A 23,061-nucleotide genomic window follows, 5' to 3' on the forward strand; every position below is an offset into this window, starting at 1 on the left:
ATTCAGCTGCTAATCTGATTTTTGCCATTAAGGAACAGTTCTCTTTTAAAACCTTTCTAAATATTTCCAAGCACATTCTCAATCTATTATTTGAAAGTCCTGAATACTCTCTCTCAATATTCTGGGACCTGTGATGGCAGCTGTGGACAAGACGGAGGCACGGGGAAGAAAGGCAATGGCCATCCATAAAAGTAACCAAAACCCAGACCCAAACACAGAACGCAGAGTTTGGTGAATTAGCTGCACAACTCAAGGCGGAGAAGGTGGTTTCCTATAGTACAATGTGTCCTGCAGAGGCAGCATTTAGCATTCTTTGTATACCCATGCTAGACATGGATAGTGGTCAGAAAAGAATGTTCACTTTGGTAAAATTATCATGACTGAGGGAATTGAGTGAGGAAAGGAGAATAGAGTGGAGTATGAAAGGAGGGGGATCTTTTAGAGCTATAGTTATCCTCTATCAATTAATCAATCAGTCAAGTTCCAATTTTGTGCCACTGGGACAAAGTTAATCTTCAAAACTGATACTGCCACGGCCAGTGTGGAAATGTAGTTATTACCTTCATAGCTGCGGGCAATATTTGAATGTTTGTTGACAACTGAGATGTATTTGCTATAAAGATGGATTGATGTCAATTAATCCTCCAATGATGTATCTCTTGGATAGAGAAAGGTCCAATCTGCCACCATTTCGAAAACGTAAAACAAGGCATGAGCCAGTATGTTGTGGTGCTGTGGCTTAGTTGAGAAAGAATGTTCACTTTGGTAAAATTATCATGACTGAGGGAATTGAGTGAGGAAAGGAGAATAGAGTGGAGTATGAAAGGAGGGGGATCTTTTAGAGCTATAGTTATCCTCTATCAATTAATCAATCAGTCAAGTTCCAATCTTGTGCCACTGGGACAAAGTTAATCTTCAAAACTGATACTGCCACGGCCAGTGTGGAAATGTATTTTATTACCTTCATAGCTGCGGGCAATATTTGAATGTTTGTTGACAACTGAGATGTATTTGCTATAAAGATGGATTGATGTCAATTAATCCTCCAATGATGTATCTCTTGGATAGAGAAAGGTTCAATCTGCCACCATTTGGAAAACGTAAAACAAGGCATGAGCCAGTATGTTGTGGTGCTGTGGCTTAGTTGGTTAAAGCGCCTGTCTAGTAAACAGGAGATCCTGAGTTCGAATCTCAGCAGTGCCTATTTTAGCTCTAGAATTGGAAAACTATCTTGTGTGCCTCATTATTATTGCATCGAATCTACATCTCTTGCGTTATGGCACATAAATCACACAAGAACAACCACTATATATTAAATATATGTTGACTGAAAATTCTTCAACCTAAAATTTGTATTTGCTTCTCTGGCAGTTTAAAAAGTAGATACTATATGTGTCTATCTTATTTACTTCACAGGGTCTTTCTTAGTTTATTTGATCCCCTAGAATGTTTGATTAAACCTTCTTTTTTTTTCTTGTGAAAGCAAGGCCTTTTTCCCATCAACTTTCTCAAAGGGTTTTCCAAAGAAGACTTCTTCCAGGAGACATATAGCACAGAGACGTGCTTTGGAAGAATAATCTGTGCCCCCGGATTACAACTATAAGGCTCTACGTGAAGCAAGTGAGAAAGCCATCCCGTTGGCAACCATCTTTGTAATACCCAGCAAAGATTTCAAGAATTATTCAGCTGCTAATCTGATTTTTTCCATTAAGGAACAGTTCTCTTTTAAAACCTTTCTAAATATTTCCAAGCACATTCTCAATCTATTATTTGAAAGTCCTGAATACTCTCTCTCAATATGCTGGGACCTGTGATGGCAGCTGTGGACAAGACGGAGGCACAGGGAAGAAAGGCAATGGCCATCCATAAAAGTAACCAAAACCCAGACCCAAACACAGAACGCAGAGTTTGGTGAATTAGCTGCACAACTCAAGGCGGAGAAGGTGGTTTCCTATAGTACAATGTGTCCTGCAGAGGCAGCATTTAGCATTCTTTGTATACCCATGCTAGACATGGATAGTGGTCAGAAAAGAATGTTCACTTTGGTAAAATTATCATGACTGAGGGAATTGAGTGAGGAAAGGAGAATAGAGTGGAGTATGAAAGGAGGGGGATCTTTTAGAGCTATAGTTATCCTCTATCAATTAATCAATCAGTCAAGTTCCAATCTTGTGCCACTGGGACAAAGTTAATCTTCAAAACTGATACTGCCACGGCCAGTGTGGAAATGTAGTTTATTACCTTCATAGCTGTGGGCAATATTTGAATGTTTGTTGACAACTGAGATGTATTTGCTATAAAGATGGATTGATGTCTATTAATCCTCCAATGATGTATCTCTTGGATAGAGAAAGGTCCAATCTGCCACCATTTGGAAAACGTAAAACAAGGCATGAGCCAGTATGTTGTGGTGCTGTGGCTTAGTTGGTTAAAGCGCCTGTCTAGTAAACAGGAGATCCTGAGTTCGAATCTCAGCAGTGCCTATTTTAGCTCTAGAATTGGAAAACTATCTTATGTGCCTCATTATTATTGCATCGAATCTACATCTCTTGCGTTATGGCACATAAATCACACAAGAACAACCACTATATATTAAATATATGTTGACTGAAAATTCATCAACCTAAAATTTGTATTTGCTTCTCTGGCAGTTTAAAAAGGAGATACTATATGTGTCTATCTTATTTACTTCACAGGGTCATTCTCAGTTTATTTGATCCCCTAGAATGTTTGATTAAACCTTCTTTTTTTTTCTTGTGAAAGCAAGGCCTTTTTCCCATCAACTTTCTCAAAGGGTTTTCCAAAGAAGACTTCTTCCAGGAGACATATAGCACAGAGACGTGCTTTGGAAGAATAATCTGTGCCCCCGGATTACAACTATAAGGCTCTACGTGAAGCAAGTGAGAAAGCCATCCCGTTGGCAACCATCTTTGTAATACCCAGCAAAGATTTCAAGAATTATTCAGCTGCTAATCTGATTTTTTCCATTAAGGAACAGTTCTCTTTTAAAACCTTTCTAAATATTTCCAAGCACATTCTCAATCTATTATTTGAAAGTCCTGAATACTCTCTCTCAATATGCTGGGACCTGTGATGGCAGCTGTGGACAAGACGGAGGCACGGGGAAGAAAGGCAATGGCCATCCATAAAAGTAACCAAAACCCAGACCCAAACACAGAACGCAGAGTTTGGTGAATTAGCTGCGCAACTCAAGGCGGAGAAGGTGGTTTCCTATAGTACAATGTGTCCTGCAGAGGCAGCATTTAGCATTCTTTGTATACCCATGCTAGACATGGATAGTGGTCAGAAAAGAATGTTCACTTTGGTAAAATTATCATGACTGAGGGAATTGAGTGAGGAAAGGAGAATAGAGTGGAGTATGAAAGGAGGGGGATCTTTTAGAGCTATAGTTATCCTCTATCAATTAATCAATCAGTCAAGTTCCAATCTTGTGCCACTGGGACAAAGTTAATCTTCAAAACTGATACTGCCACGGCCAGTGTGGAAATGTAGTTTATTACCTTCATAGCTGTGGGCAATATTTGAATGTTTGTTGACAACTGAGATGTATTTGCTATAAAGATGGATTGATGTCAATTAATCCTCCAATGATGTATCTCTTGGATAGAGAAAGGTCCAATCTGCCACCATTTGGAAAACGTAAAACAAGGCATGAGCAAGTATGTTGTGGTGCTGTGGCTTAGTTGGTTAAAGCGCCTGTCTAGTAAACAGGAGATCCTGAGTTCGAATCTCAGCAGTGCCTATTTTAGCTTTAGAATTGTAAAACTATCTTATGTGCCTCATCATTATTGCACCGAATCTACATCTCTTGCGTTATGGCACATAAATCACACAAGAACAACCACTATATTTTAAATATATGTTGACTGAAAATTCATCAACCTAAAATTTGTATTTGCTTCTCTGGCAGTTTAAAAAGTAGATACTATATGTGTCTATCTTATTTACTTCACAGGGTCATTCTCAGTTTATTTGATCCCCTAGAATGTTTGATTAAACCTTCTTTTTTTTTCTTGTGAAAGCAAGGCCTTTTTCCCATCAACTTTCTCAAAGGGTTTTCCAAAGAAGACTTCTTCCAGGAGACATATAGCACAGAGACGTGCTTTGGAAGAATAATCTGTGCCCCCGGATTACAACTATAAGGCTCTACGTGAAGCAAGTGAGAAAGCCATCCCGTTGGCAACCATCTTTGTAATACCCAGCAAAGATTTCAAGAATTATTCAGCTGCTAATCTGATTTTTGCCATTAAGGAACAGTTCTCTTTTAAAACCTTTCTAAATATTTCCAAGCACATTCTCAATCTATTATTTGAAAGTCCTGAATACTCTCTCTCAATATGCTGGGACCTGTGATGGCAGCTGTGGACAAGACGGAGGCACGGGGAAGAAAGGCAATGGCCATCCATAAAAGTAACCAAAACCCAGACCCAAACACAGAACGCAGAGTTTGGTGAATTAGCTGCACAACTCAAGGCGGAGAAGGTGGTTTCCTATAGTACAATGTGTCCTGCAGAGGCAGCATTTAGCATTCTTTGTATACCCATGCTAGACATGGATAGTGGTCAGAAAAGAATGTTCACTTTGGTAAAATTATCATGACTGAGGGAATTGAGTGAGGAAAGGAGAATAGAGTGGAGTATGAAAGGAGGGGGATCTTTTAGAGCTATAGTTATCCTCTATCAATTAATCAATCAGTCAAGTTCCAATCTTGTGCCACTGGGACAAAGTTAATCTTCAAAACTGATACTGCCACGGCCAGTGTGGAAATGTAGTTTATTACCTTCATAGCTGTGGGCAATATTTGAATGTTTGCTGACAACTGAGATGTATTTGCTATAAAGATGGATTGATGTCAATTAATCCTCCAATGATGTATCTCTTGGATAGAGAAAGGTCCAATCTGCCACCATTTGGAAAACGTAAAACAAGGCATGAGCCAGTATGTTGTGGTGCTGTGGCTTAGTTGGTTAAAGCGCCTGTCTAGTAAACAGGAGATCCTGAGTTTGAATCTCAGCAGTGCCTATTTTAGCTCTAGAATTGGAAAACTATCTTATGTGCCTCATTATTATTGCATCGAATCTACATCTCTTGCGTTATGGCACATAAATCACACAAGAACAACCACTATATATTAAATATATGTTGACTGAAAATTCATCAACCTAAAATTTGTATTTGCTTCTCTGGCAGTTTAAAAAGTAGATACTATATGTGTCTATCTTATTTACTTCACAGGGTCTTTCTCAGTTTATTTGATCCCCTAGAATGTTTGATTAAACCTTCTTTTTTTTTCTTGTGAAAGCAAGGCCTTTTTCCCATCAACTTTCTCAAAGGGTTTTCCAAAGAAGACTTCTTCCAGGAGACATATAGCACAGAGACGGGCTTTGGAAGAATAATCTGTGCCCCCGGATTACAACTATAAGGCTCTACGTGAAGCAAGTGAGAAAGCCATCCCGTTGGCAACCATCTTTGTAATATCCAGCAAAGATTTCAAGAATTATTCAGCTGCTAATCTGATTTTTGCCATTAAGGAACAGTTCTCTTTTAAAACCTTTCTAAATATTTCCAAGCACATTCTCAATCTATTATTTGAAAGTCCTGAATACTCTCTCTCAATATGCTGGGACCTGTGATGGCAGCTGTGGACAAGGCGGAGGCACGGGGAAGAAAGGCAATGGCCATCCATAAAAGTAACCAAAACCCAGACCCAAACACAGAATGCAGAGTTTGGTGAATTAGCTGCACAACTCAAGGCGGAGAAGGTGGTTTCCTATAGTACAATGTGTCCTGCAGAGGCAGCATTTAGCATTCTTTGTATACCCATGCTAGACATGGATAGTGGTCAGAAAAGAATGTTCACTTTGGTAAAATTATCATGACTGAGGGAATTGAGTGAGGAAAGGAGAATAGAGTGGAGTATGAAAGGAGGGGGATCTTTTAGAGCTATAGTTATCCTCTATCAATTAATCAATCAGTCAAGTTCCAATCTTGTGCCACTGGGACAAAGTTAATCTTCAAAAGTGATACTGCCACGGCCAGTGTGGAAATGTAGTTTATTACCTTCATAGCTGTGGGCAATATTTGAATGTTTGTTGACAACTGAGATGTATTTGCTATAAAGATGGATTGATGTCAATTAATCCTCCAATGATGTATCTCTTGGATAGAGAAAAGTCCAATCTGCCACCATTTGGAAAACGTAAAACAAGGCATGAGCCAGTATGTTGTGGTGCTGTGGCTTAGTTGGTTAAAGCGCCTGTCTAGTAAACAGGAGATCCTGAGTTTGAATCTCAGCAGTGCCTATTTTAGCTCTAGACTTGGAAAACTATCTTATGTGCCTCATTATTATTGCATCGAATCTATATCTCTTGCGTTATGGCACATAAATCACACAAGAACAACCACTATATATTAAATATATGTTGACTGAAAATTCATCAACCTAAAATTTGTATTTGCTTCTCTGGCAGTTTAAAAAGTAGATACTATATGTGTCTATCTTATTTACTTCACAGGGTCTTTCTCAGTTTATTTGATCCCCTAGAATGTTTGATTAAACCTTCTTTTTTTTTCTTGTGAAAGCAAGGCCTTTTTCCCATCAACTTTCTCAAAGGGTTTTCCAAAGAAGACTTCTTCCAGGAGACATATAGCACAGAGACGTGCTTTGGAAGAATAATCTGTGCCCCCGGATTACAACTATAAGTCTCTACGTGAAGCAAGTGAGAAAGCCATCCCGTTGGCAACCATCTTTGTAATACCCAGCAAAGATTTCAAGAATTATTCAGCTGCTAATCTGATTTTTGCCATTAAGGAACAGTTCTCTTTTAAAACCTTTCTAAATATTTCCAAGCACATTCTCAATCTATTATTTGAAAGTCCTGAATACTCTCTCTCAATATGCTGGGACCTGTGATGGCAGCTGTGGACAAGACGGAGGCACGGGGAAGAAAGGCAATGGCCATCCATAAAAGTAACCAAAACCCAGACCCAAACACAGAACGCAGAGTTTGGTGAATTAGCTGCACAACTCAAGGCGGAGAAGGTGGTTTCCTATAGTACAATGTGTCCTGCAGAGGCAGCATTTAGCATTCTTTGTATACCCATGCTAGACATGGATAGTGGTCAGAAAAGAATGTTCACTTTGGTAAAATTATCATGACTGAGGGAATTGAGTGAGGAAAGGAGAATAGAGTGGAGTATGAAAGGAGGGGGATCTTTTAGAGCTATAGTTATCCTCTATCAATTAATCAATCAGTCAAGTTCCAATCTTGTGCCACTGGGACAAAGTTAATCTTCAAAACTGATACTGCCACGGCCAGTGTGGAAATGTAGTTTATTACCTTCATAGCTGTGGGCAATATTTGAATGTTTGCTGACAACTGAGATGTATTTGCTATAAAGATGGATTGATGTCAATTAATCCTCCAATGATGTATCTCTTGGATAGAGAAAGGTCCAATCTGCCACCATTTGGAAAACATAAAACAAGGCATGAGCCAGTATGTTGTGGTGCTGTGGCTTAGTTGGTTAAAGCGCCTGTCTAGTAAACAGGAGATCCTGAGTTTGAATCTCAGCAGTGCCTATTTTAGCTCTAGAATTGGAAAACTATCTTATGTGCCTCATTATTATTGCATCGAATCTACATCTCTTGCGTTATGGCACATAAATCACACAAGAACAACCACTATATATTAAATATATGTTGACTGAAAATTCATCAACCTAAAATTTGTATTTGCTTCTCTGGCAGTTTAAAAAGTAGATACTATATGTGTCTATCTTATTTACTTCACAGGGTCTTTCTCAGTTTATTTGATCCCCTAGAATGTTTGATTAAACCTTCTTTTTTTTTCTTGTGAAAGCAAGGCCTTTTTCCCATCAACTTTCTCAAAGGGTTTTCCAAAGAAGACTTCTTCCAGGAGACATATAGCACAGAGACGGGCTTTGGAAGAATAATCTGTGCCCCCGGATTACAACTATAAGGCTCTACGTGAAGCAAGTGAGAAAGCCATCCCGTTGGCAACCATCTTTGTAATATCCAGCAAAGATTTCAAGAATTATTCAGCTGCTAATCTGATTTTTGCCATTAAGGAACAGTTCTCTTTTAAAACCTTTCTAAATATTTCCAAGCACATTCTCAATCTATTATTTGAAAGTCCTGAATACTCTCTCTCAATATGCTGGGACCTGTGATGGCAGCTGTGGACAAGGCGGAGGCACGGGGAAGAAAGGCAATGGCCATCCATAAAAGTAACCAAAACCCAGACCCAAACACAGAATGCAGAGTTTGGTGAATTAGCTGCACAACTCAAGGCGGAGAAGGTGGTTTCCTATAGTACAATGTGTCCTGCAGAGGCAGCATTTAGCATTCTTTGTATACCCATGCTAGACATGGATAGTGGTCAGAAAAGAATGTTCACTTTGGTAAAATTATCATGACTGAGGGAATTGAGTGAGGAAAGGAGAATAGAGTGGAGTATGAAAGGAGGGGGATCTTTTAGAGCTATAGTTATCCTCTATCAATTAATCAATCAGTCAAGTTCCAATCTTGTGCCACTGGGACAAAGTTAATCTTCAAAAGTGATACTGCCACGGCCAGTGTGGAAATGTAGTTTATTACCTTCATAGCTGTGGGCAATATTTGAATGTTTGTTGACAACTGAGATGTATTTGCTATAAAGATGGATTGATGTCAATTAATCCTCCAATGATGTATCTCTTGGATAGAGAAAAGTCCAATCTGCCACCATTTGGAAAACGTAAAACAAGGCATGAGCCAGTATGTTGTGGTGCTGTGGCTTAGTTGGTTAAAGCGCCTGTCTAGTAAACAGGAGATCCTGAGTTTGAATCTCAGCAGTGCCTATTTTAGCTCTAGACTTGGAAAACTATCTTATGTGCCTCATTATTATTGCATCGAATCTATATCTCTTGCGTTATGGCACATAAATCACACAAGAACAACCACTATATATTAAATATATGTTGACTGAAAATTCATCAACCTAAAATTTGTATTTGCTTCTCTGGCAGTTTAAAAAGTAGATACTATATGTGTCTATCTTATTTACTTCACAGGGTCTTTCTCAGTTTATTTGATCCCCTAGAATGTTTGATTAAACCTTCTTTTTTTTTCTTGTGAAAGCAAGGCCTTTTTCCCATCAACTTTCTCAAAGGGTTTTCCAAAGAAGACTTCTTCCAGGAGACATATAGCACAGAGACGTGCTTTGGAAGAATAATCTGTGCCCCCGGATTACAACTATAAGTCTCTACGTGAAGCAAGTGAGAAAGCCATCCCGTTGGCAACCATCTTTGTAATACCCAGCAAAGATTTCAAGAATTATTCAGCTGCTAATCTGATTTTTGCCATTAAGGAACAGTTCTCTTTTAAAACCTTTCTAAATATTTCCAAGCACATTCTCAATCTATTATTTGAAAGTCCTGAATACTCTCTCTCAATATGCTGGGACCTGTGATGGCAGCTGTGGACAAGACGGAGGCACGGGGAAGAAAGGCAATGGCCATCCATAAAAGTAACCAAAACCCAGACCCAAACACAGAACGCAGAGTTTGGTGAATTAGCTGCACAACTCAAGGCGGAGAAGGTGGTTTCCTATAGTACAATGTGTCCTGCAGAGGCAGCATTTAGCATTCTTTGTATACCCATGCTAGACATGGATAGTGGTCAGAAAAGAATGTTCACTTTGGTAAAATTATCATGACTGAGGGAATTGAGTGAGGAAAGGAGAATAGAGTGGAGTATGAAAGGAGGGGGATCTTTTAGAGCTATAGTTATCCTCTATCAATTAATCAATCAGTCAAGTTCCAATCTTGTGCCACTGGGACAAAGTTAATCTTCAAAAGTGATACTGCCACGGCCAGTGTGGAAATGTAGTTTATTACCTTCATAGCTGTGGGCAATATTTGAATGTTTGTTGACAACTGAGATGTATTTGCTATAAAGATGGATTGATGTCAATTAATCCTCCAATGATGTATCTCTTGGATAGAGAAAGGTCCAATCTGCCACCATTTGGAAAACGTAAAACAAGGCATGAGCCAGTATGTTGTGGTGCTGTGGCTTAGTTGGTTAAAGCGCCTGTCTAGTAAACAGGAGATCCTGAGTTCGAATCTCAGCAGTGCCTATTTTAGCTCTAGAATTGGAAAACTATCTTATGTGCCTCATTATTATTGCATCGAATCTACATCTCTTGCGTTATGGCACATAAATCACACAAGAACAACCACTATATATTAAATATATGTTGACTGAAAATTCATCAACCTAAAATTTGTATTTGCTTCTCTGGCAGTTTAAAAAGTAGATACTATATGTGTCTATCTTATTTACTTCACAGGGTCATTCTCAGTTTATTTGATCCCCTAGAATGTTTGATTAAACCTTCTTTTTTTTTCTTGTGAAAGCAAGGCCTTTTTCCCATCAACTTTCTCAAAGGGTTTTCCAAAGAAGACTTCTTCCAGGAGACATATAGCACAGAGACGTGCTTTGGAAGAATAATCTGTGCCCCCGGATTACAACTATAAGGCTCTACGTGAAGCAAGTGAGAAAGCCATCCCGTTGGCAACCATCTTTGTAATATCCAGCAAAGATTTCAAGAATTATTCAGCTGCTAATCTGATTTTTGCCATTAAGGAACAGTTCTCTTTTAAAACCTTTCTAAATATTTCCAAGCACATTCTCAATCTATTATTTGAAAGTCCTGAATACTCTCTCTCAATATGCTGGGACCTGTGATGGCAGCTGTGGACAAGACGGAGGCACGGGGAAGAAAGGCAATGGCCATCCATAAAAGTAACCAAAACCCAGACCCAAACACAGAACGCAGAGTTTGGTGAATTAGCTGCACAACTCAAGGCGGAGAAGGTGGTTTCCTATAGTACAATGTGTCCTGCAGAGGCAGCATTTAGCATTCTTTGTATACCCATGCGAGACATGGATAGTGGTCAGAAAAGAATGTTCACTTTGGTAAAATTATCATGACTGAGGGAATTGAGTGAGGAAAGGAGAATAGAGTGGAGTATGAAAGGAGGGGGATCTTTTAGAGCTATACTTATCCTCTATCAATTAATCAATCAGTCAAGTTCCAATCTTGTGCCACTGGGACAAAGTTAATCTTCAAAAGTGATACTGCCACGGCCAGTGTGGAAATGTAGTTTATTACCTTCATAGCTGTGGGCAATATTTGAATGTTTGTTGACAACTGAGATGTATTTGCTATAAAGATGGATTGATGTCAATTAATCCTCCAATGATGTATCTCTTGGATAGAGAAAGGTCCAATCTGCCACCATTTGGAAAACGTAAAACAAGGCATGAGCCAGTATGTTGTGGTGCTGTGGCTTAGTTGGTTAAAGCGCCTGTCTAGTAAACAGGAGATCCTGAGTTTGAATCTCAGCAGTGCCTATTTTAGCTCTAGACTTGGAAAACTATCTTATGTGCCTCATTATTATTGCATCGAATCTATATCTCTTGCGTTATGGCACATAAATCACACAAGAACAACCACTATATATTAAATATATGTTGACTGAAAATTCATCAACCTAAAATTTGTATTTGCTTCTCTGGCAGTTTAAAAAGTAGATACTATATGTGTCTATCTTATTTACTTCACAGGGTCTTTCTCAGTTTATTTGATCCCCTAGAATGTTTGATTAAACCTTCTTTTTTTTTCTTGTGAAAGCAAGGCCTTTTTCCCATCAACTTTCTCAAAGGGTTTTCCAAAGAAGACTTCTTCCAGGAGACATATAGCACAGAGACGTGCTTTGGAAGAATAATCTGTGCCCCCGGATTACAACTATAAGTCTCTACGTGAAGCAAGTGAGAAAGCCATCCCGTTGGCAACCATCTTTGTAATACCCAGCAAAGATTTCAAGAATTATTCAGCTGCTAATCTGATTTTTGCCATTAAGGAACAGTTCTCTTTTAAAACCTTTCTAAATATTTCCAAGCACATTCTCAATCTATTATTTGAAAGTCCTGAATACTCTCTCTCAATATGCTGGGACCTGTGATGGCAGCTGTGGACAAGACGGAGGCACGGGGAAGAAAGGCAATGGCCATCCATAAAAGTAACCAAAACCCAGACCCAAACACAGAACGCAGAGTTTGGTGAATTAGCTGCACAACTCAAGGCGGAGAAGGTGGTTTCCTATAGTACAATGTGTCCTGCAGAGGCAGCATTTAGCATTCTTTGTATACCCATGCGAGACATGGATAGTGGTCAGAAAAGAATGTTCACTTTGGTAAAATTATCATGACTGAGGGAATTGAGTGAGGAAAGGAGAATAGAGTGGAGTATGAAAGGAGGGGGATCTTTTAGAGCTATAGTTATCCTCTATCAATTAATCAATCAGTCAAGTTCCAATCTTGTGCCACTGGGACAAAGTTAATCTTCAAAAGTGATACTGCCACGGCCAGTGTGGAAATGTAGTTTATTACCTTCATAGCTGTGGGCAATATTTGAATGTTTGTTGACAACTGAGATGTATTTGCTATAAAGATGGATTGATGTCAATTAATCCTCCAATGATGTATCTCTTGGATAGAGAAAGGTCCAATCTGCCACCATTTGGAAAACGTAAAACAAGGTATGAGCCAGTATGTTGTGGTGCTGTGGCTTAGTTGGTTAAAGCGCCTGTCTAGTAAACAGGAGATCCTGAGTTTGAATCTCAGCAGTGCCTATTTTAGCTCTAGACTTGGAAAACTATCTTATGTGCCTCATTATTATTGCATCGAATCTATATCTCTTGCGTTATGGCACATAAATCACACAAGAACAACCACTATATATTAAATATATGTTGACTGAAAATTCATCAACCTAAAATTTGTATTTGCTTCTCTGGCAGTTTAAAAAGTAGATACTATATGTGTCTATCTTATTTACTTCACAGGGTCTTTCTCAGTTTATTTGATCCCCTAGAATGTTTGATTAAACCTTCTTTTTTTTTCTTGTGAAAGCAAGGCCTTTTTCCCATCAACTTTCTCAAAGGGTTTTCCAAAGAAGACTTCTTCCAGGAGACATATAGCACAGAGACGTGCTTTGGAAGAATAATCTGTGCCCCCGGATTACAACTATAAGTCTCTACGTGAAGCAAGTGAGAAAGCCATCCCGTTGGCAACCATCTTTGTAATACCCAGCAAAGATTTCAAGAATTATTCAGCTGCTAATCTGATTTTTGCCATTAAGGAACAGTTCTCTTTTAAAACCTTTCTAAATATTTCCAAGCACATTCTCAATCTATTATTTGAAAGTCCTGAATACTCTCTCTCAATATGCTGGGACCTGTGATGGCAGCTGTGGACAAGACGGAGGCACGGGGAAGAAAGGCAATGGCCATCCATAAAAGTAACCAAAACCCAGACCCAAACACAGAACGCAGAGTTTGGTGAATTAGCTGCACAACTCAAGGCGGAGAAGGTGGTTTCCTATAGTACAATGTGTCCTGCAGAGGCAGCATTTAGCATTCTTTGTATACCCATGCTAGACATGGATAGTGGTCAGAAAAGAATGTTCACTTTGGTAAAATTATCATGACTGAGGGAATTGAGTGAGGAAAGGAGAATAGAGTGGAGTATGAAAGGAGGGGGATCTTTTAGAGCTATAGTTATCCTCTATCAATTAATCAATCAGTCAAGTTCCAATCTTGTGCCACTGGGACAAAGTTAATCTTCAAAACTGATACTGCCACGGCCAGTGTGGAAATGTAGTTTATTACCTTCATAGCTGTGGGCAATATTTGAATGTTTGTTGACAACTGAGATGTATTTGCTATAAAGATGGATTGATGTCAATTAATCCTCCAATGATGTATCTCTTGGATAGAGAAAGGTCCAATCTGCCACCATTTGGAAAACGTAAAACAAGGCATGAGCCAGTATGTTGTGGTGCAGTGGCTTAGTTGGTTAAAGCGCCTGTCTAGTAAACAGGAGATCCTGAGTTCGAATCTCAGCAGTGCCTATTTTAGCTCTAGAATTGGAAAACTATCTTATGTGCCTCATTATTATTGCATCGAATCTACATCTCTTGCGTTATGGCACATAAATCACACAAGAACAACCACTATATATTAAATATATGTTGACTGAAAATTCTTCAACCTAAAATTTGTATTTGCTTCTCTGGCAGTTTAAAAAGGAGATACTATATGTGTCTATGTTATTTACTTCACAGGGTCATTCTCAGTTTATTTGATCCCCTAGAATGTTTGATTAAACCTTCTTTTTTTTTCTTGTGAAAGCAAGGCCTTTTTCCCATCAACTTTCTCAAAGGGTTTTCCAAAGAAGACTTCTTCCAGGAGACATATAGCACAGAGACGTGCTTTGGAAGAATAATCTGTGCCCCCGGATTACAACTATAAGGCTCTACGTGAAGCAAGTGAGAAAGCCATCCCGTTGGCAACCATCTTTGTAATATCCAGCAAAGATTTCAAGAATTATTCCGCTGCTAATCTGATTTTTGCCATTAAGGAACAGTTCTCTTTTAAAACCGTTCTAAATATTTCCAAGCACATTCTCAATCTATTATTTGAAAGTCCTGAATACTCTCTCTCAATATGCTGGGACCTGTGATGGCAGCTGTGGACAAGACGGAGGCACGGGGAAGAAAGGCAATGGCCATCCATAAAAGTAACCAAAACCCAGACCCAAACACAGAACGCAGAGTTTGGTGAATTAGCTGCACAACTCAAGGCGGAGAAGGTGGTTTCCTATAGTACAATGTGTCCTGCAGAGGCAGCATTTAGCATTCTTTGTATACCCATGCTAGACATGGATAGTGGTCAGAAAAGAATGTTCACTTTGGTAAAATTATCATGACTGAGGGAATTGAGTGAGGAAAGGAGAATAGAGTGGAGTATGAAAGGAGGGGGATCTTTTAGAGCTATAGTTATCCTCTATCAATTAATCAATCAGTCAAGTTCCAATCTTGTGCCACTGGGACAAAGTTAATCTTCAAAAGTGATACTGCCACGGCCAGTGTGGAAATGTAGTTTATTACCTTCATAGCTGTGGGCAATATTTGAATGTTTGTTGACAACTGAGATGTATTTGCTATAAAGATGGATTGATGTCAATTAATCCTCCAATGATGTATCTCTTGGATAGAGAAAGGTCCAATCTGCCACCATTTGGAAAACGTAAAACAAGGCATGAGCCAGTATGTTGTGGTGCTGTGGCTTAGTTGGTTAAAGCGCCTGTCTAGTAAACAGGAGATCCTGAGTTTGAATCTCAGCAGTGCCTATTTTAGCTCTAGACTTGGAAAACTATCTTATGTGCCTCATTATTATTGCATCTAATCTACATCTCTTGCGTTATGGCACATAAATCACACAAGAACAACCACTATATATTAAATATATGTTGACTGAAAATTCATCAACCTAAAATTTGTATTTGCTTCTCTGGCAGTTTAAAAAGTAGATACTATATGTGTCTATCTTATTTACTTCACAGGGTCATTCTCAGTTTATTTGATCCCCTAGAATGTTTGATTAAACCTTCTTTTTTTTTCTTGTGAAAGCAAGGCCTTTTTCCCATCAACTTTCTCAAAGGGTTTTCCAAAGAAGACTTCTTCCAGGAGACATATAGCACAGAGACGTGCTTTGGAAGAATAATCTGTGCCCCCGGATTACAACTATAAGTCTCTACGTGAAGCAAGTGAGAAAGCCATCCCGTTGGCAACCATCTTTGTAATACCCAGCAAAGATTTCAAGAATTATTCAGCTGCTAATCTGATTTTTGCCATTAAGGAACAGTTCTCTTTTAAAACCTTTCTAAATATTTCCAAGCACATTCTCAATCTATTATTTGAAAGTCCTGAATACTCTCTCTCAATATGCTGGGACCTGTGATGGCAGCTGTGGACAAGACGGAGGCACGGGGAAGAAAGGCAATGGCCATCCATAAAAGTAACCAAAACCCAGACCCAAACACAGAACGCAGAGTTTGGTGAATTAGCTGCACAACTCAAGGCGGAGAAGGTGGTTTCCTATAGTACAATGTGTCCTGCAGAGGCAGCATTTAGCATTCTTTGTATACCCATGCTAGACATGGATAGTGGTCAGAAAAGAATGTTCACTTTGGTAAAATTATCATGACTGAGGGAATTGAGTGAGGAAAGGAGAATAGAGTGGAGTATGAAAGGAGGGGGATCTTTTAGAGCTATAGTTATCCTCTATCAATTAATCAATCAGTCAAGTTCCAATCTTGTGCCACTGGGACAAAGTTAATCTTCAAAACTGATACTGCCACGGCCAGTGTGGAAATGTAGTTTATTACCTTCATAGCTGTGGGCAATATTTGAATGTTTGTTGACAACTGAGATGTATTTGCTATAAAGATGGATTGATGTCAATTAATCCTCCAATGATGTATCTCTTGGATAGAGAAAGGTCCAATCTGCCACCATTTGGAAAACGTAAAACAAGGCATGAGCCAGTATGATGTGGTGCTGTGGCTTAGTTGGTTAAAGCGCCTGTCTAGTAAACAGGAGATCCTGAGTTCGAATCTCAGCAGTGCCTATTTTAGCTCTAGAATTGGAAAACTATCTTATGTGCCTCATTATTATTGCATCGAATCTACATCTCTTGCGTTATGGCACATAAATCACACAAGAACAACCACTATATATTAAATATATGTTGACTGAAAATTCTTCAACCTAAAATTTGTATTTGCTTCTCTGGCAGTTTAAAAAGGAGATACTATATGTGTCTATCTTATTTACTTCACAGGGTCATTCTCAGTTTATTTGATCCCCTAGAATGTTTGATTAAACCTTCTTTTTTTTTCTTGTGAAAGCAAGGCCTTTTTCCCATCAACTTTCTCAAAGGGTTTTCCAAAGAAGACTTCTTCCAGGAGACATATAGCACAGAGACGTGCTTTGGAAGAATAATCTGTGCCCCCGGATTACAACTATAAGGCTCTACGTGAAGCAAGTGAGAAAGCCATCCCGTTGGCAACCATCTTTGTAATATCCAGCAAAGATTTCAAGAATTATTCCGCTGCTAATCTGATTTTTGCCATTAAGGAACAGTTCTCTTTTAAAACCGTTCTAAATATTTCCAAGCACATTCTCAATCTATTATTTGAAAGTCCTGAATACTCTCTCTCTCAATATGCAGGGACCTGTGATGGCAGCTGTGGACAAGACGGAGGCATGGGGAAGAAAGGCAATGGCCATCCATAAAAGTAACCCAAAACCCAGACCCAAACACAGAACGCAGAGTTTGGTGAATTAGCTGCACAACTCATAGCGGAGAAGGTGGTTTCCTATAGTACAATGTGTCCTGCAGAGGCAGCATTTAGCATTCTTTGTATACCCATGCTAGACATGGATAGTGGTCAGAAAAGAAAGTTCACTTTGGTAAAATTATCATGACTGAGGGAATTGAGTGAGGAAAGGAGAATAGAGTGGAGTATGAAAGGAGGGGGATCTTTTAGAGCTATAGTTATCCTCTATCAATCAATCAATCAGTCAAGTTCCAATCTTTTGCCACTGGGACAAAGTTAATCTTCAAAACTGATACTGCCACGGCCAGTGTGGAAATGTAGTTTATTACCTTCATAGCTGTGGGCAATATTTGAATGTTTGTTGACAACTGAGATGTATTTGCTATAAAGATGGATTGATGTCAATTAATCCTCCAATGATGTATCTCTTGGATAGAGAAAGGTCCAATCTGCCACCATTTGGAAAACGTAAAACAAGGCATGAGCCAGTATGTTGTGGTGCTATGGCTTAGTTGGTTAAAGCGCCTGTCTAGGAAACAGGAGATCCTGAGTTCGAATCTCAGCAGTGCCTATTTTAGCTCTAGAATTGGAAAACTATCTTATGCGCCTCATTATTATTGCATCGAATCTACATCTCTTGCGTTATGGCACATAAATCACACAAGAACAACCACTATATATTAAATATATGTTGACTGAAAATTCATCAACCTAAAATTTGTATTTGCTTCTCTGGCAGTTTAAAAAGTAGATACTATATGTGTCTATCTTATTTACTTCACAGGGTCTTTCTCAGTTTATTTGATCCCCTAGAATGTTTGATTAAACCTTCTTTTTTTTTCTTGTGAAAGCAAGGCCTTTTTCCCATCAACTTTCTCAAAGGGTTTTCCAAAGAAGACTTCTTCCAGGAGACATATAGCACAGAGACGTGCTTTGGAAGAATAATCTGTGCCCCCGGATTACAACTATAAGGCTCTACGTGAAGCAAGTGAGAAAGCCATCCCGTTGGCAACCATCTTTGTAATATCCAGCAAAGATTTCAAGAATTATTCAGCTGCTAATCTGATTTTTGCCATTAAGGAACAGTTCTCTTTTAAAACCTTTCTAAATATTTCCAAGCACATTCTCAATCTATTATTTGAAAGTCCTGAATACTCTCTCTCAATATGCTGGGACCTGTGATGGCAGCTGTGGACAAGACGGAGGCACGGGGAAGAAAGGCAATGGCCATCCATAAAAGTAACCAAAACCCAGACCCAAACACAGAACGCAGAGTTTGGTGAATTAGCTGCACAACTCAAGGCGGAGAAGGTGGTTTCCTATAGTACAATGTGTAATGCAGAGGCAGCATTTAGCATTCTTTGTATACCCATGCTAGACATGGATAGTGGTCAGAAAAGAATGTTCACTTTGGTAAAATTATCATGACTGAGGGAATTGAGTGAGGAAAGGAGAATAGAGTGGAGTATGAAAGGAGGGGGATCTTTTAGAGCTATAGTTATCCTCTATCAATTAATCAATCAGTCAAGTTCCAATCTTGTGCCACTGTGACAAAGTTAATCTTCAAAACTGATACTGCCACGGCCAGTGTGGAAATGTAGTTTATTACCTTTATAGCTGCGGGCAATATTTGAATGTTTGTTGACAACTGAGATGTATTTGCTATAAAGATGGATTGATGTCAATTAATCCTCCAATGATGTATCTCTTGGATAGAGAAAGGTCCAATCTGCCACCATTTGGAAAACGTAAAACAAGGCATGAGCAAGTATGTTGTGGTGCTGTGGCTTAGTTGGTTAAAGCGCCTGTCTAGTAAACAGGAGATCCTGAGTTCGAATCTCAGCAGTGCCTATTTTAGCTCTAGAATTGGAAAACTATCTTATGTGCCTCATCATTATTGCACCGAATCTACATCTCTTGCGTTATGGCACATAAATCACACAAGAACAACCACTATATATTAAATATATGTTGACTGAAAATTCATCAACCTAAAATTTGTATTTGCTTCTCTGGCAGTTTAAAAAGTAGATGCTATATGTGTCTATCTTATTTACTTCACAGGGTCATTCTCAGTTTATTTGATCCCCTAGAATGTTTGATTAAACCTTCTTTTTTTTTCTTGTGAAAGCAAGGCCTTTTTCCCATCAACTTTCTCAAAGGGTTTTCCAAAGAAGACTTCTTCCAGGAGACATATAGCACAGAGACATGCTTTGGAAGAATAATCTGTGCCCCCGGATTACAACTATAAGGCTCTACGTGAAGCAAGTGAGAAAGCCATCCCGTTGGCAACCATCTTTGTAATACCCAGCAAAGATTTCAAGAATTATTCAGCTGCTAATCTGATTTTTGCCATTAAGGAACAGTTCTCTTTTAAAACCTTTCTAAATATTTCCAAGCACATTCTCAATCTATTATTTGAAAGTCCTGAATACTCTCTCTCAATATGCTGGGACCTGTGATGGCAGCTGTGGACAAGACGGAGGCACGGGGAAGAAAGGCAATGGCCATCCATAAAAGTAACCAAAACCCAGACCCAAACACAGAACGCAGAGTTTGGTGAATTAGCTGCACAACTCAAGGCGGAGAAGGTGGTTTCCAATAGTACAATGTGTCCTGCAGAGGCAGCATTTAGCATTCTTTGTATACCCATGCTAGACATGGATAGTGGTCAGAAAAGAATGTTCACTTTGGTAAAATTATCATGACTGAGGGAATTGAGTGAGGAAAGGAGAATAGAGTGGAGTATGAAAGGAGGGGGATCTTTTAGAGTTATAGTTATCCTCTATCAATTAATCAATCAGTCAAGTTCCAATCTTGTGCCACTGGGACAAAGTTAATTTTCAAAAGTGATACTGCCACGGCCAGTGTGGAAATGTAGTTTATTACCTTCATAGCTGTGGGCAATATTTGAATGTTTGTTGACAACTGAGATGTATTTGCTATAAAGATGGATTGATGTCAATTAATCCTCCAATGATGTATCTCTTGGATAGAGAAAGGTCCAATCTGCCACCATTTGGAAAACGTAAAACAAGGCATGAGCCAGTATGTTGTGGTGCTGTGGCTTAGTTGGTTAAAGCGCCTGTCTAGTAAACAGGAGATCCTGAGTTTGAATCTCAGCAGTGCCTATTTTAGCTCTAGAATTGGAAAACTATCTTATGTGCCTCATTATTATTGCATCGAATCTACATCTCTTGCGTTATGGCACATAAATCACACAAGAACAACCACTATATATTAAATATATGTTGACTGAAAATTCTTCAACCTAAAATTTGTATTTGCTTCTCTGGTAGTTTAAAAAGGAGATACTATATGTGTCTATCTTATTTACTTCACAGGGTCATTCTCAGTTTATTTGATCCCCTAGAATGTTTGATTAAACCTTCTTTTTTTTTCTTGTGAAAGCAAGGCCTTTTTCCCATCAACTTTCTCAAAGGGTTTTCCAAAGAAGACTTCTTCCAGGAGACATATAGCACAGAGACGTGCTTTGGAAGAATAATCTGTGCCCCCGGATTACAACTATAAGGCTCTACGTGAAGCAAGTGAGAAAGCCATCCCGTTGGCAACCATCTTTGTAATATCCAGCAAAGATTTCAAGAATTATTCCGCTGCTAATATGATTTTTGCCATTAAGGAACAGTTCTCTTTTAAAACCGTTCTAAATATTTCCAAGCACATTCTCAATCTATTATTTGAAAGTCCTGAATACTCTCTCTCAATATGCTGGGACCTGTGATGGCAGCTGTGGACAAGACGGAGGCACGGGGAAGAAAGGCAATGGCCATCCATAAAAGTAACCAAAACCCAGACCCAAACACAGAACGCAGAGTTTGGTGAATTAGCTGCACAACTCAAGGCGGAGAAGGTGGTTTCCTATAGTACAATGTGTCCTGCAGAGGCAGCATTTAGCATTCTTTGTATACCCATGCTAGACATGGATAGTGGTCAGAAAAGAATGTTCACTTTGGTAAAATTATCATGACTGAGGGAATTGAGTGAGGAAAGGAGAATAGAGTGGAGTATGAAAGGAGGGGGATCTTTTAGAGCTATAGTTATCCTCTATCAATTAATCAATCAGTCAAGTTCCAATCTTGTGCCACTGGGACAAAGTTAATCTTCAAAACTGATACTGCCACGGCCAGTGTGGAAATGTAGTTTATTACCTTCATAGCTGTGGGCAATATTTGAATGTTTGTTGACAACTGAGATGTATTTGCTATAAAGATGGATTGATGTCAATTAATCCTCCAATGATGTATCTCTTGGATAGAGAAAGGTCCAATCTGCCACCATTTGGAAAACGTAAAACAAGGCATGAGCAAGTATGTTGTGGTGCTGTGGCTTAGTTGGTTAAAGCGCCTGTCTAGTAAACAGGAGATCCTGAGTTTGAATCTCAGCAGTGCCTATTTTAGCTCTAGAATTGGAAAACTATCTTATGCGCCTCATTATTATTGCATCGAATCTACATCTCTTGCGTTATGGCACATAAATCACACAAGAACAACCACTATATATTAAATATATGTTGACTGAAAATTCATCAACCTAAAATTTGTATTTGCTTCTCTGGCAGTTTAAAAAGCAGATACTATATGTGTCTATCTTATTTACTTCACAGGGTCATTCTCAGTTTATTTGATCCCCTAGAATGTTTGATTAAACCTTCTTTTTTTTTCTTGTGAAAGCAAGGCCTTTTTCCCATCAACTTTCTCAAAGGGTTTTCCAAAGAAGACTTCTTCCAGGAGACATATAGCACAGAGACGTGCTTTGGAAGCATAATCTGTGCCCTGGATTACAACTATAAGTCTCTACGTGAAGCAAGTGAGAAAGCCATCCCGTTGGCTACCCATCTTTTTAATATCCAGCAAACATTCCAAGAATTATTCAGCTGCTAATCTGATTTGGGCCATTAAGTAACAGTTCTCTTTTAAAACCTTTCTAAATATTTCCAAGCACATTCTCAATCTATTATTTGAAAGTCCTGAATACTCTCTCTCTCAATATGCTGGGACCTGTGATGGCAGCTGTGGACAAGACGGAGGCATGGGGAAGAAAGGCAATGGCCATCCATAAAAGTAACCCAAAACCCAGACCCAAACACAGAACGCAGAGTTTGGTGAATTAGCTGCACAACTCAAGGTGGAGAAGGTGGTTTCCTATAGTACAATGTGTCCTGCAGAGGCAGCATTTAGCATTCTTTGTATACCCATGCTAGACATGGATAGTGGTCAGAAAAGAAAGTTCACTTTGGTAAAATTATCATGACTGAGGGAATTGAGTGAGGAAAGGAGAATAGAGTGGAGTATGAAAGGAGGGGGATCTTTTAGAGCTATAGTTATCCTCTATCAATTAATCAATCAGTCAAGTTCCAATCTTGTGCCACTGGGACAAAGTTAATCTTCAAAACTGATACTGCCACGGCCAGTGTGGAAATGTAGTTTATTACCTTCATAGCTGCGGGCAATATTTGAATGTTTGTTGACAACTGAGATGTATTTGCTATAAAGATGGATTGATGTCAATTAATCCTCCAATGATGTATCTCTTGGATAGAGAAAGGTCCAATCTGCCACCATTTGGAAAACGTAAAACAAGGCATGAGCCAGTTTCTTGTGGTGCTGTGGCTTAGTTGGTTAAAGCGCCTGTCAAGTAAACAGGAGATCCTGAGTTCGAATCTCAGCAGTGCCTATTTTAGCTCTAGAATTGGAAAACTATCTTATGTGCTTCATCATTATTGCATCGAATCTACATCTCTTGCGTTATGGCACATAAATCACACA

The 23,061-nt window shown here is 39.0% G+C and overlaps 18 non-coding genes across 18 annotated transcripts; all 18 read left to right on the forward strand.

Moving 5' to 3' along the window:
* Positions 1 to 1,129: 1,129 nt before the first annotated feature.
* On the forward strand, positions 1,130 to 1,203 carry TRNAT-AGU (transfer RNA threonine (anticodon AGU)). The gene has a single exon. It is a non-coding gene; the product is annotated as a tRNA-Thr (tRNA).
* A 1,206-nt stretch (positions 1,204 to 2,409) lies between these two features.
* On the forward strand, positions 2,410 to 2,483 carry TRNAT-AGU (transfer RNA threonine (anticodon AGU)). The gene has a single exon. It is a non-coding gene; the product is annotated as a tRNA-Thr (tRNA).
* A 1,206-nt stretch (positions 2,484 to 3,689) lies between these two features.
* TRNAT-AGU (transfer RNA threonine (anticodon AGU)) lies at positions 3,690 to 3,763 on the forward strand. Its single transcript has one exon. It is a non-coding gene; the product is annotated as a tRNA-Thr (tRNA).
* Positions 3,764 to 4,969: 1,206 nt separating this feature from the next.
* TRNAT-AGU (transfer RNA threonine (anticodon AGU)) lies at positions 4,970 to 5,043 on the forward strand. The gene has a single exon. It is a non-coding gene; the product is annotated as a tRNA-Thr (tRNA).
* A 1,206-nt stretch (positions 5,044 to 6,249) lies between these two features.
* On the forward strand, positions 6,250 to 6,323 carry TRNAT-AGU (transfer RNA threonine (anticodon AGU)). Its single transcript has one exon. It is a non-coding gene; the product is annotated as a tRNA-Thr (tRNA).
* A 1,206-nt stretch (positions 6,324 to 7,529) lies between these two features.
* Positions 7,530 to 7,603, forward strand: TRNAT-AGU (transfer RNA threonine (anticodon AGU)). Its single transcript has one exon. It is a non-coding gene; the product is annotated as a tRNA-Thr (tRNA).
* A 1,206-nt stretch (positions 7,604 to 8,809) lies between these two features.
* Positions 8,810 to 8,883, forward strand: TRNAT-AGU (transfer RNA threonine (anticodon AGU)). The gene has a single exon. It is a non-coding gene; the product is annotated as a tRNA-Thr (tRNA).
* Positions 8,884 to 10,089: 1,206 nt separating this feature from the next.
* TRNAT-AGU (transfer RNA threonine (anticodon AGU)) lies at positions 10,090 to 10,163 on the forward strand. The gene has a single exon. It is a non-coding gene; the product is annotated as a tRNA-Thr (tRNA).
* A 1,206-nt stretch (positions 10,164 to 11,369) lies between these two features.
* On the forward strand, positions 11,370 to 11,443 carry TRNAT-AGU (transfer RNA threonine (anticodon AGU)). Its single transcript has one exon. It is a non-coding gene; the product is annotated as a tRNA-Thr (tRNA).
* Positions 11,444 to 12,649: 1,206 nt separating this feature from the next.
* Positions 12,650 to 12,723, forward strand: TRNAT-AGU (transfer RNA threonine (anticodon AGU)). The gene has a single exon. It is a non-coding gene; the product is annotated as a tRNA-Thr (tRNA).
* A 1,206-nt stretch (positions 12,724 to 13,929) lies between these two features.
* Positions 13,930 to 14,003, forward strand: TRNAT-AGU (transfer RNA threonine (anticodon AGU)). Its single transcript has one exon. It is a non-coding gene; the product is annotated as a tRNA-Thr (tRNA).
* Positions 14,004 to 15,209: 1,206 nt separating this feature from the next.
* Positions 15,210 to 15,283, forward strand: TRNAT-AGU (transfer RNA threonine (anticodon AGU)). Its single transcript has one exon. It is a non-coding gene; the product is annotated as a tRNA-Thr (tRNA).
* Positions 15,284 to 16,489: 1,206 nt separating this feature from the next.
* On the forward strand, positions 16,490 to 16,563 carry TRNAT-AGU (transfer RNA threonine (anticodon AGU)). The gene has a single exon. It is a non-coding gene; the product is annotated as a tRNA-Thr (tRNA).
* Positions 16,564 to 17,772: 1,209 nt separating this feature from the next.
* Positions 17,773 to 17,846, forward strand: TRNAP-AGG (transfer RNA proline (anticodon AGG)). The gene has a single exon. It is a non-coding gene; the product is annotated as a tRNA-Pro (tRNA).
* Positions 17,847 to 19,052: 1,206 nt separating this feature from the next.
* TRNAT-AGU (transfer RNA threonine (anticodon AGU)) lies at positions 19,053 to 19,126 on the forward strand. The gene has a single exon. It is a non-coding gene; the product is annotated as a tRNA-Thr (tRNA).
* Positions 19,127 to 20,332: 1,206 nt separating this feature from the next.
* TRNAT-AGU (transfer RNA threonine (anticodon AGU)) lies at positions 20,333 to 20,406 on the forward strand. Its single transcript has one exon. It is a non-coding gene; the product is annotated as a tRNA-Thr (tRNA).
* Positions 20,407 to 21,612: 1,206 nt separating this feature from the next.
* Positions 21,613 to 21,686, forward strand: TRNAT-AGU (transfer RNA threonine (anticodon AGU)). Its single transcript has one exon. It is a non-coding gene; the product is annotated as a tRNA-Thr (tRNA).
* A 1,209-nt stretch (positions 21,687 to 22,895) lies between these two features.
* Positions 22,896 to 22,969, forward strand: TRNAT-AGU (transfer RNA threonine (anticodon AGU)). Its single transcript has one exon. It is a non-coding gene; the product is annotated as a tRNA-Thr (tRNA).
* The last annotated feature ends 92 nt before the right edge of the window (positions 22,970 to 23,061 follow it).

The sequence above is a fragment of the Pelobates fuscus genome, chromosome 3 (genome assembly GCF_036172605.1).
Source record: "Pelobates fuscus isolate aPelFus1 chromosome 3, aPelFus1.pri, whole genome shotgun sequence".
Lineage (NCBI taxonomy): Eukaryota > Metazoa > Chordata > Amphibia > Anura > Pelobatidae > Pelobates > Pelobates fuscus.